Genomic DNA, 12,622 nt, shown 5'->3' with positions numbered 1-12,622 from the left:
ACCTAAAAATACTCTAAAATACAGTCTATTGTTTTAAATCTCCTAAAATAAAAAAATATGAATAATACTATCCAAACCTTAAATTAGCAACAGTAAGTACTGTATTACCAATTTCCAGGTACTATTCCTCACTGAAAACTTTTTTGCTTACTTTTCTTGGAGATTCAGTGTGATGTTTATAAATTCATTTTGTTTTGTTGTAGAAATTTGCACAATAATGTGGATTATGACTCAGAGTTCCTACATCCTGCTTCTGGGAAATTGCCTCATTTCAAAAGGCCCAGAATAACCTGGCTATAAGACGTTTTGGATAACGCTGTTCAACCTATTTGTTGCATATCTCTCAGTTCCCTCTTCAACAATGTAGATTTAGCTCTATCCATAATAAATAACCTTTTGCCAAAACATCAACTGCGATTCTCCTCCCCCTTCCCTGACACACCATTCAGCTCTTCTCTCCTCTGATGTGCCCTGTTCAGTTCTGAGGTCTGCCTGAATCATCCTTAAGTTCTTCCGGAGCCTTATGAAACAAATATCTACTTCTCTACCATCTACTATTATCAACTTTGTATGACCGTTCCCTAGTTTACTCATTTTCTAAGTATCCCCAACAAGACCTTATTTACCTCCTGCCTATCTTCCTACATTCCTGATTTTCCTGGCTGTGTTCCTGCATTTCTAAATTATATAGTCTGAAAGCCATTATGTGGGCCAAGCAAGCCAGGCATCTGTGTTGAGGGTAGGGTGCTGTCAGGGTCAACTGCAGGGGTTGGAGCCTCAGTGGGATGGCAAGAGCTCCTAAACAGTTTGGGGAGTAATGATATAGCCTAATGTGCATCACTGGAGCTGAGTGAGGTAAGGAATGAGTGGTGGGAAGAGGGCTATGGCAGCCCAAAGTTGAGTATAAGAGCCAGAGAAGTACAGCAGCTGCTTGGGACAGGAGTGGGAGAAAGTGATGGCTATAGGAGACTGATTACACACAGGGAGAGTTAATCTAATTACTAAATGTGTTAAGGATGATTGGAACTAAGTTTCTTGCTGTTGGATAAAGGAATTACAAATGTGTTGGACTGAAACTGAAAGTATTAAGTTCATTTATTAGTTCACTCATAGGTCTCAGTATAGAGATGTAGGAATACAGATATTCCAGAAAACCTGGTTATCAGATCTTGGTTTTTTTTTTTTTTTTAATTTTTTTTTCAACGTTTATTTATTTTTGGGACAGAGAGAGACAGAGCATGAACGGGGGAGGGGCAGAGAGAGAGGGAGACACAGAATCAGAAACAGGCTCCAGGCTCTGAGCCATCAGCCCAGAGCCTGATGCGGGGCTCGAACTCACGGACCGCGAGATCGTGACCTGGCTGAAGTCGGACGCTTAACCGACTGCGCCACCCAGGCACCCCAGATCTTGGTTTTTAAATGTCATTGTCCTTAAAAGGAACCAGTGCTCCTTGGAGAAATGTTGGATTCTAGAGTTGAAGCAGGGCAAGTACAAGTTGGTCTGAAAAATCATATTAGGCTTGAAAGTAAGGATGAGTTCAAAGAATAATGGATACATGTCAAAGGGAAACAGGATCCAGCTTTAAGGGTATCTCACTGGCTAAATCTCGGACCATTTCAGAATCAAAATAAATAATTATATTAGTATATTATAATCCATTGACTACAACAGAAACCCATGATATAAACAAACAAACAAAAAAGCCGGGAGAAGAAAAAGTTATTCCTCCTAATACAATGCCAACTGATAAATGTAGAAGTAATGATAGAATTAGAAAAATCACCATATAACAATTATTATAGTAATAATTAACTAAGCAAAGAAGCATCAAGGGATGCTTAAAGTAGTGGATAACATTTTGGTGAGAAATAGAATATTTCATAATATCAAAGTGCCTACTCACAAAATTCTTATTAATTACAAGGAGAAAAAATAGTAACTTTATAGTGGAGAAGCCTGGCAAACAACAGCAAGTGACCAAAGATAATATTGCTAGTAATGGGTTAAATCAAAATCATGTACCACCTGGTGGGATGCAATGAGAACACAGCATCATTTCTGTGATATTCCTGCTCACACACAACACTCCCTGCCAAATGTATAATCTGAATCTAATCAGGAGGAGATATCAGACAAACCTAATTTAAAGGCCATTCTGAAAAACAATTGTTCTGTAATCTTCCCAAGTGTCAAGTCATGCTGGTCAAGGAAAGACTAGGAAACTGTCCCAGACTGAAAGTGGTTAAAAAGACATGACAGTAAATACAAGACAAGATCTCAGACTGAATTCTTTCGTAAGTAGGATAACATTAGGATAATTGGTAAAACCTGAAGAGGGTCCAATGGTTAGATAATAGTAATGAATAAATGTTAATTTCCTGATTTTGATGGTTCTATTATAGCTATGTGAGAGAATGTTCTAATAGGTAGCAACTATATGCTAGTGTATTCCAGGGTAATGGTACTAGGTACGCACCTTACAAATAATTCAGGGGAAAAAATGTTTTTGCAAGATTTCTGTAAGTTCAAAAAGATTTCAAACTAAAAAGGGGAAATGTGAAATAGAATATGCTGGTTGGGGATCATTGGCTGAACGCAAAGAAACTGATGGTGACCAACTTGAAAAATAAAGAAATGTATTTACTGGCAGGAGACTGGATAAGCATAAGGAAGCCTTGAATAAAAACACAGCTTCAGAGAAGAAAAGCATAAGGCAGGACTGAGAAATCTGGTTCAACCCTATCCTGAGGCCGGAGCTCTTTGGAGCCTCCTCTTAGAATCTCCACCTGGAAAGCCTTGAACATCCTTGGCCTCCCCAAGTTTAGGTTTGGCAGAATCAGTAGTTCCATTTTTCCACTTGCCTCTATGGGTTCCTGCTTTCCCTTGGTTTACCCTCTTGTCAGTTCTTCCATATTTTCAAGATTTGTTTTCAATGGGAGAGTTTGTCCAAATAATCTAGATGACCCTATTTCCATAAAAAGAAATTCCTGCTTTATTCTCTTCATAGCCCTTACCTCTTCCTAAAAAGCCTATATATTTCTTTACTTTCTGTCTCCCTGCACTAGACTGAAAATTGAGATGACAGGGCTCAAATACCTTCGTCACCATTATATCCCATCCCAAGGAAAAAGCAAGCATGGCCACAAAGAACCTTTGCTACCAGAGGTCTGACAAATGATTGACCTAGGCACAACTCTTCAAATTAGCCTGAGACAATAAAAGCACATCCGTTCTTCCACATGTTATTGTTGAAACGATTTTCAAGATCTGGCTCTCCTGGGCTCACTGTCCCCAGCTGCTCCCTTTCAGATATACACCTTACCTCTTCCTCCTCCACCAAGTACATACTGAGAATGGCTCTTCTTGATTTGGCTGCTTATCTTTTCATAACCTGCTCAAATGTTACCTGCTCTATGAAACTTTCCCTTCATCCCTATGCAGAGCCCCATAGCCTCTTCTGCCTATCTCTACCATAGAGACCCTTACCATATTGTAATGAATTCTTTGGTTATATCTCTGGTCTTCTCGCTATAATGTTCATGTTCATCACTGTATCCCCAATACCTAGCACAGTGCCTGGAACATATTAGAAGACCTTTATGTTGACAATACCCTAGGGCATCAGAGCCAATTGGTGCTCTCTGGTCAAACTTCTCTCAACTACGTGTTACTGACTCTCAATACCAGGGAAGTCAATAAAAACTCATTTTAAATATTAAAAAATAAAATATCCTATTAGGCTTAGGATATTTTAATTCATTCATTTGACATTGTGGCCCAAAGATCTGCATTTTGAACAAACATCCCTTGTGATTCTGGGACAAATTTTGCGAAACACTGTTCCAGACCATTTTAAACTTTCACTACATTCCTCATCCATTCCAGTCTTGGCTAGTCCTCTCTAGCTAATCAGCCTCTATAAAACAAGGCAGACATCCCCTACAGTTCTGCTTTGCTGCTTCGGCATTTTGATGCAGATTGCCACTTTCTTAGTTGGATTTCCACAGAGACTTTGAGGCCTCAATTGTTTTGTTGAACTCTACTTTAGAATTTTATGTGATTTTATGTCCTGTGTCAACTCATTCTCATTTTGATTTTTAATTCCCATACTTTATGGTTTCTAATCCCAATTCTAAATCAGCTATCTGAGACTCTCAGCTCTATCTCCACCCATGTAATTTTCCATAATAAAACCACAGGACTTCCTGGACCTTGAAAGCCACTCTCTGCCCAAGGCTCCCAAAGGTCTCTTCTACATGAGTTTTTCCTCACATCCACAGTCCTTCCTAAAATGCTGTGTGGTAAGAAGCAAAATGAATGCAAGCTTTGAAGAAAAATTCACCTCTTTTTTAGTTATAAAACTGACATTTTTGTTTCACTTGATGTTGGTTTAAGGGGCTGAAATATCTGAGTTCTCTAGCTTCATTAACCACTATCCCATTAAATGTCGTGTCAAGTGAAGAGGTATCCCAAGGCTCTGCTGCTTCCTGGGATGTGGCATGTTTTATCGTTATCCCCCTTGATGAATCCCACTAAATTTGTTTTCTTGTCTGGTTCCCCCAGGAACACAAGTAAGTTAGATCTAGCCTGTTTATACAATATCAAGATGGTCCCAGCAGAATGGCACTCCTAAGAGTTATTTTCAGGCCTCAGTGAATGTCAGTAAGTGATGTGATCAGATATACATTATCATGTCCAGCCTGTAGAACATTAAAGAAACCCTGCTTATTATCATAGGATGTTATAGGAGTTTTCAACATGAAAAGAAAATAGATTGTTTCCAGGAGTAACAAACTCAAATGTCAACAGGAACCTGGAGGATAATATAAATGTGTGAATCTAGTAGATATAAGAAAATAGGGCTTGGTGGGAATTGTGGGGAAAGGAAAACATGTTTCACCAAAAGGTATTCAAATTGAAAAATAAAATTGCTAGAAGTCTCTAAAATATAAAATCTGCTGAACTGCCATCCTGCCACATTAATCTATATTCTTAAAAAGATATATTTGATCCACCCAGTTTTTTTTTTCTTTTTCAACTAGGTATTTTAGTTAGGCTCTAGGTTAAGCTACTGTAACCAAAAAAAACCTGAAAATTCAGTGGGTTAAATAAGACAGAACTTTATTTCTCTAAGAGACCAGAAGTAGGTAGTCCACGTCACTGGGCAGCTCTGCTCCATGAGCTCTCTCTGGTGTCCAAGGTGGTAGAGCAGTTCAGCCATCCTACACACATGCTTACATCTGTGTGTCAAAGTGTCTGTTCCAGTTGTCACCACTTCTCAAGAGGCAAAAGAAAGAGGGGGAGTAGATTGATTTTAAGAACATGTCCCAAAAGTTATACAAATCACTTCCGCTCAATTACACCATCTCTCCTGGGGCACGATGAGCACTGATAAAACCCATAGAGGGAGTTGTAATACTAAAAGACAGCAGAGAGTAAGAAATACTGGGGGGTAGGAACAGTTTCTGTCAAGCTAGGTTTTCAGGTAAAGCCAAACCAAGTTTCATAAACCATAAACCTAAATCTTTACCTACTCTTTAAATATGTGTTTACTGGCAAATCAATTCTAAACCAATCAGCTTTTAATATTTGTCATTTAACTCTACATGAAATTCACTCTATAGGACTGAAGAGAACTACTCACAAATTCACTTGAGTAGTACAGTTGTAGAAAAGCAAGAATAACATAGAGAAGGCTGGACGGCATTGAGTCTTAAGAGCCTCATTTGATAGGTATAATGAAAACGACCAACTACAATTATTGCTAGAACATTACCTACTATGACAACAACTGCAAAGGAACAAAAGGTAAAAAACTAGTCCAATTCAGGGCAAATGCAAAGGGTGAAGGTCTTATTCTCTATTATTTAAGTATCTAATTATTGTTGCTATTATTAACCCATCTTATTCCAAAAAGTAATGATGAAAACACAATAAGGATACATAAATACAGAAGGTAACAAATTAGACCTACATAAGAAACTTTTTAAAAACAAAGGTAAGGGTATAAATGGGTCTAAGAAGAAGCTGGCACTGCTTTGATAAGTGACTTTTAGCAGGTGGCAGCTTAGGCCATCAAAAAGACTGATTAGCTGCAAAATTCACAGCATTACTAAGGTTATTTCCATTCAATCTCTATTCCTTCAGCTTAGTTCTCTGCGTGTGTCTTGCATTTTCATGGTACATGACTATCCACGCTGTTGCCTCTGCCTGCATACCATCTGCTCTACCTTCTCTTTAGCACAGTCTCCCCTAGCCCAGGCCAGGCAGTCGCTGCCTTTGGAGGTCTTCCCAGATTTTCCCCAACAGAGTTAGTCATTCCCTTTCGTACTCTCACAGTTATATGTACATTATAGCAGTCATAATCTAAACTTATGCTGAATTCCATTTATTTTGTGATAATATCCCCTTCAAAAAGGTGTATATTCATTAAGCATGCTCAATAAATGTTGCTGAATCTGTAAGAAAAAATATGCATTGCTAGCTGCACACTCTACTGAAAAATGCTCCTCATTACCCATTCATCCTCACCATCTCTTGAGCACCCCATACTGCACAAGGAGCCATGCATAAGGATGTTCACTGCAACTTTACTTACAACTGTGAAAAACTAACAACCACCTAATTTGTCTATCAGTGAGTAGGTACAGACATAATCTAAATTCATATGCTAGAATATAATATAGCAATTAAAATGAATAAATCAAAGCACATTTATTAGTCAATGGATTGTCTTTTCACTAAAAATCTAGGTAAATTTTTTTAAAGAAAAATAAATTTAAAAAAATAATAAGGACTCTTCCCTTAACCCCAATTTACCTCTAACTTCTGTTCTGTCTTTATTTTTTTTAAGATTTTATTTTTAAGTAATTTCTACACCCAATATGGGGCTCAAACTTACAACCTTGATATCAAGAGTTTCATGCTCTGACTATTGAGCCAGCCAGGCATCCCTGTACCATCTTTGTATGGCTTATTCTGGTATGAAGCTTAGGAACTGTGAACAAATTTCCATAAGCAGGAAGACAAGAGCCCAGAGGTTCTGTCCCATACAGTTCTCAAGTTTCTATCACATGGAGAAGTTCAAACCCTACATCTAGATACCCCTGAAGAATGTCTAAGTAATTCTTTGACCACATGTTAGTGATGAAAAAAAGAAAAACTGAGAACGATGCTAATATACTTTAGCTCCAAGAAACTACTCAGAGTACTCAGAGAAAATGGAATTTTAATATGTGGATTTAAAATCCTTAGCAGTTAACTATGCATTCATCCATTGGTGAGTGGAAAAGAATCCACAACGCAGAAAGGAAGACTAGAAAAGCTTTACTCTTAAGAGAGAGGGTTCAGTGCTTCCTCCCCTTTAGGGGAGAACATTACACTCAACCCACTTTACCAAATTTCCAGAGTCTAAGGGAAAAATGTGTTGGGAAGAATATTCAATGGGAAATCAGGAGATCTGGGCTTGTGATTATTCTCCATTTGCTCCCACCCCAGATTTATTCTCTGCCCTACTCCAAGTTCTGAGAGGCTGGACTCTCTGGATTATTTTACCCAGGCATCCAGTTGGGTTTGCCCAATGGGAGGCACTGACAGGAGATGGGAATAAGGAAAGCAAGAAATTGGGGAATTTCTCCCTCCTTTCCTTCCTGCATTGGTGCCACATTTGGGGCAGTGGCTGTGTCCCTTTATAACAGGTGTCAGGTAACATCTCCCCCAGGCTGTGGCTCTCAGAGGATTTAAGGCCTCAGGGAGACAATAGCTTCCTGCTGTCACTAGTTTCTAGGTGCCTGCCATGTGGGTTTCCTTAAGTTTACCCACACCTCTATAAAAACGACCTCATGAAAGTCCCTTCAGTTGAATCATCAGACACTGCCCCTAACAAGCTGCCCCTAACAAGCTGCAAGTGCCAAAACAACCACTTCTCCATGAGCCTCAGTTTACTATTAAGTGAGGGAAAGACAGATGACATTCAAAGTTTCATCCACCTTGAAGATTCTTCAATCCACTTGAGCCTGAGACAGGGTGGAATCCTCAAGTTTTTTCAGCACATCTGTTTAAAGATGCTCCTTTTAAGAGAAAGCTACAGATGTTTGCCTTCCCATTTTCATTCCTTCTGAAGGAAATGTTTCAGCAGAATGAACTTGAGTTGACAGCCTGTTAGGCCAAACATTTTCTTAAATTTCATTTCCCTCCCCTGCTCTGAGTCTTTGCAGAGAGATGCAGGGTGATCAGCCCTTCTTAGATAATACTCACTGACAGGGACGACTCAGAGTACCAGAGCCACCAACAAGCTTTTGGAAGCCCAAACTGATTTCAAGTCCCAAAACGACTTTGCTTTCCTGCCCTCTTTGCTCTCCAGTTCTTTTCCCTCTTTTCCAAACTCACCTCCTACTCCCTCCTTCATTTACTACTTCTTATTGACTCCTGTCCTTTGTGTGTCACTTCCCAAGACTACTGCGGGTACAAGAAATACAGATGTCTTGGTCCCATAGCCTCAATGGTTTATTCAAAGACCCGAACAGCATCAAGGCTGATCAGCAACTTCTGAGCCTAATGCCAAGAAGCCTCTGCCTCTGCAGGCTATCAGTACCTCTACTGGAGTAAGACACCTCACAAAGCAGTCCACCTGGAATGGATGAGCAGCTGGCATAAAGGATATCTGGGGTTCTTCCAGCTAGGCACAAGGTAGAGATTGCCTGCCAGAACTGCTGACATGATCTGAGTGTTTGCTTAATTTCTATTTGAGCACTCATTCCAGGGCTGGCAGGAAACTTAATTTCAGTCTGTTTTGGCATCCTTCATCTCTGTGTCTACAGAGAAGGCTATTTCTGGGTCACCAAGGCACTAGAGGACCTTCTGGTCATCAAGTCATACTTCATAGCATGGCCTCTTCAGATCTGAGTGAGCCTCCTTGCTGCTTCTTCAAGGCTGTTCCTCAGACCTTGGATCTTTTTATAGGCCTCCTTGGATAAACCACAGAGGCATTGCTTTCTCAGCACACTTCCAGGAAGAGAGGGCCAGGTTCCTTCTTCAGGATTCACAGACTCCTCTGCTCTCATCCACTCTAAACAGGAATTACAGTCTTCAAAAAGGAGGAAATCCTTCTCCTTCCTGTTTCTGATCAAGACACATTATCCATGCCCTGAATCTTCTCCTCTCTTTGGGCTTAGGCTTTTAAAGGCAAAAGTCAGGATTTCTGTCTTCTGCCCTACCACCTGCTTCCCCTGATTCAATAAGCACAGCACTAGCCCATTGCTTGAATAGGGGAAGGAAAAAGGAAGGGGCTGAGAGAGAAATATGAAAATAGATTACACATTCAAAGCTTCAGAGTAACACCATTCTTATCACAACGGATGTATACTTTCTTCAGTTCACATTTTAGCTAATGTCAACCTCCCAACCTCACCTCCACCACTACATAGCTTTAACAATAAGTGTTAAACACTTTCCTTACACAGATAACTTAACAACACAGGGACACATGTTTAGTGAGTTTTGTGAGCATTTCCATCATGCACCCATTCCCAACCGGCAGCCCACTGGGCCCTAGATACAATTGTCGGGGGTCTCTCAAAGCATCCTAGTGCTCTCTTAGACTGGTGCTAAGGAAATAATCCAAACAGCCTGGGAGTGCCACTGAAAGGGAGACAGGGAAAGAATCTTAAACAAAGCTCAAATCAAAAGCACAGGCTTTCCTGCAGGCAGGTTTTGAGTCCAAACTCCCACTTTGCCAACCATGAACAGTGTGATTTTAGGCCTCAGTTCCCTCTACTGTAAAATGTATATAACAACAGTACCTACTTGCTGCCATGAAACATGAGAGTGTACACAATGCACCATCTTTAGCATTCGAGTGCTCAATAGGTTATCCTTGCCTTCATTAAGACTATCTAGAGGAGCCAAGATGGCAGAACAGCATGGAAGTTTTTTTGTGTCTCACATCCATGAAATACAGCCAGACCAACACTAAACCATACTGCACACCTAGAAAACTGATTGGAGGATTAACACAACAATATGCACAAGCTGAACCACAGAACTCAGCAGGTACCTCGTGCAGAGAGGTGAACTGGGGGAGAGAGAAGCTGTGGAGGGCAGGGAGCCATTTTTGTGTGTGAAGAGAGAATGGAGATGGGGGGAGAATATGGGAAAAACACCCCCCAACCCAAATGCAGCTGGAGAGAAAGTGGAAAGTGGAAACAGCTGCAGGGACTGAACTAAAAAGGGAGAAAGGAGAAAGGAGAGGGTTTAAATTCCATTAAGACTCTATAAACAGGGGGAGCTCAGAGTCTGAAACACCATAGCTCAATACCTGGTGGTGTTTTGGTGGGAAGGGTGAATCCCAGGAGCAGAGTGAAGTCCAGGGGTCTTTGGGCCACACAAGAGAGGCAGTTCCCCTGCTGGGAGGACACCTGGTAGAGGTGGTGTGTCACCCCCATCCCCGGCTACAGGCAGAGACCCAGATGATCTGGGAGAACAATCATATTCACTGGTGCTGGAACAAAGTCGCTGGAGATGAAGCCTGGGTGCCAGATGTTGTGATAGGCCACAATCCCAGAAACACTGCTGCTACATGATCGTGTGAAATTTTTCTGGGGCATGCAGGCTGGCACCCAGCCACAGACTCTGGGCATTGGCAGCAGCACGGTCCTGCAAACGTTCCTGGGTGTGGCCATACCTGGCCATTGCTCATTAAGACTCTCCCACAGAGGGGCAGAACAGGTCAAATCCACAGTTCCTCAAAAATAAGGGGTCAGAAAAAACAGCTGCATCTGAGATAAAACTCAGGAGGGAGGCGCTGCATGGGTCTTGGACATGGACTGTGTAAAAGCAGAGAGTGGATGGAAGCCGAAGACAAAGGACACGTGCTTGATTGCTGATCAGGGAGAACAGAGTTCTGATACTACAGTCTGGCTAGCTGGGTGACGCCATTATCATAGTTCCTGTGCATGCACATACACACCTACAAGCACCACAACAATCCACCCCAGTAAGCTAAGCAGCGCCATCTACTGGAGAACAGAGCTGTTACACTAACCCCTGCGCAACTGGGCCAACCTCATTCTTCAGGAACAAGAGTCTCTCCACCTGCTTAGTTTATGGATTATAAAGCAGTTCATAGTTTGATTTCTAGGGGAAATGAAGTAATTTCAGTCGTATTTCAGTCTGTTTGCCAGTCCATCTATTTAATTTCTTTTTTTTCTTTTATCTCTTTTTCATTGGTTTTCTTTTTCTTAAATACAGAAAGAGAGAAAACTTATTTTTATCTTCAATTTTTACTAAAATATTTTTCTTTAATTTTTCTCAACTATATTTTTTACTTTTGTGTAAATTTTTCAAATTCTATTTTTCTTCTATCATTTCATTTTATTCTGCTTCAGTGTATTCATTTTTTCAAATTTTAAATGATTTCCTTTTTCTTTTCTTTCCCCTTTTTTCTCTATCTATCAAGCCCCTTTCAACACCCAGACCAAAACACACCTAGGAAATAGAATCATTTATTTGATTTTGTGTGCATGTGTGTTTTTAATTTTTTAACTTTAACATTTTTTAATTTTTATTTTTTTTATTTTTTTACCTCATTAATTCCTTTTCTCCCTTCAAAATGATGAAATGAAGGAATTCACTCCAAAAGAAAAAGCAGGAAGAAATGACAGCCAGGGACCTAACCAACACAGATGCAAGCAAGATGTCTGAACCAGAATTTAGAATCACAGTAATAAGAATACTAGCTGGAGCCGAAAATACATTAGAATCCTTTTCTGTGGAGATAAAAGAAGTAAAATCTAGTCAGGATGAAATAAAAAATGCTATAACTGAGCTGCAATCTCAAATGGATGCCGCAGCAGCAAGGATGCATTAGGCAGAACAGAGAATCAGTGATATAGAGGACAAACTTCTGGAGGATAATGAAGCAGAAAAAAAGAGGGAGACTAAGGCAAAAGAGCACAATTTAAGAATTAGAGAAATCAGTGGCTCATTAAAAAGGAATAACATCAGAATCATAGGGGTCCCTGAGGAGGAAGAGAGAGAAATAGGGACAGAAGGGTTATGTGAGCAAATCATAGTGGAAAACTTTCCTAACCTGGGGAGAGACACATACATCAAAATCCAGGAAGCACAGAGGACTCCCATTAGATTCAACAAAAACCAACCATCAACAAGGCATATCATAGTCAAAGTCACAAAACACTCAGGCAAGGAGAGAATCATGAAAGCACCAAGGGAAAAAAAAGTCCCTAACATACAAGGGAAGACAGATCAGGTTTGCAGCAGACCTATCCACAGAAACTTGGCGGGCCAGAAAGGAATGGCAGGATATATTCAACGTGCTGAATCAGAAAAATATGCAGCCAAGAATTCTTTATCCAGCAAGGCTGTCATTCAAAATAGAAGGAGAGATTAAAAAGTTTCCCAGACAAACAAAAATTAAAGGAGTTTGTGACCACTAAACCAGTCCTGCAAGAAATTTTAATGGTGACTCTCTAAGGGGAGAAAAGATGAATGAAAGAATGAATGAATGAATGAATGAATACCAAAAGCAACAAATATTAGAAAGGACTAGAGAACACCACCAGAAATTCCAACTCTACAAGCAACATAATGGCAGTAAATTCA

This window comes from Lynx rufus, unplaced genomic scaffold (assembly GCF_022079265.1).
Source record: "Lynx rufus isolate CCGP_SWC_20201006 ecotype Redwood Valley unplaced genomic scaffold, mLynRuf1.p SCAF_4, whole genome shotgun sequence".
Classification (NCBI taxonomy): domain Eukaryota; kingdom Metazoa; phylum Chordata; class Mammalia; order Carnivora; family Felidae; genus Lynx; species Lynx rufus.
The sequence above is the reverse complement of the archived record's forward strand: the minus strand, read 5'-3'. Positions refer to the sequence as shown.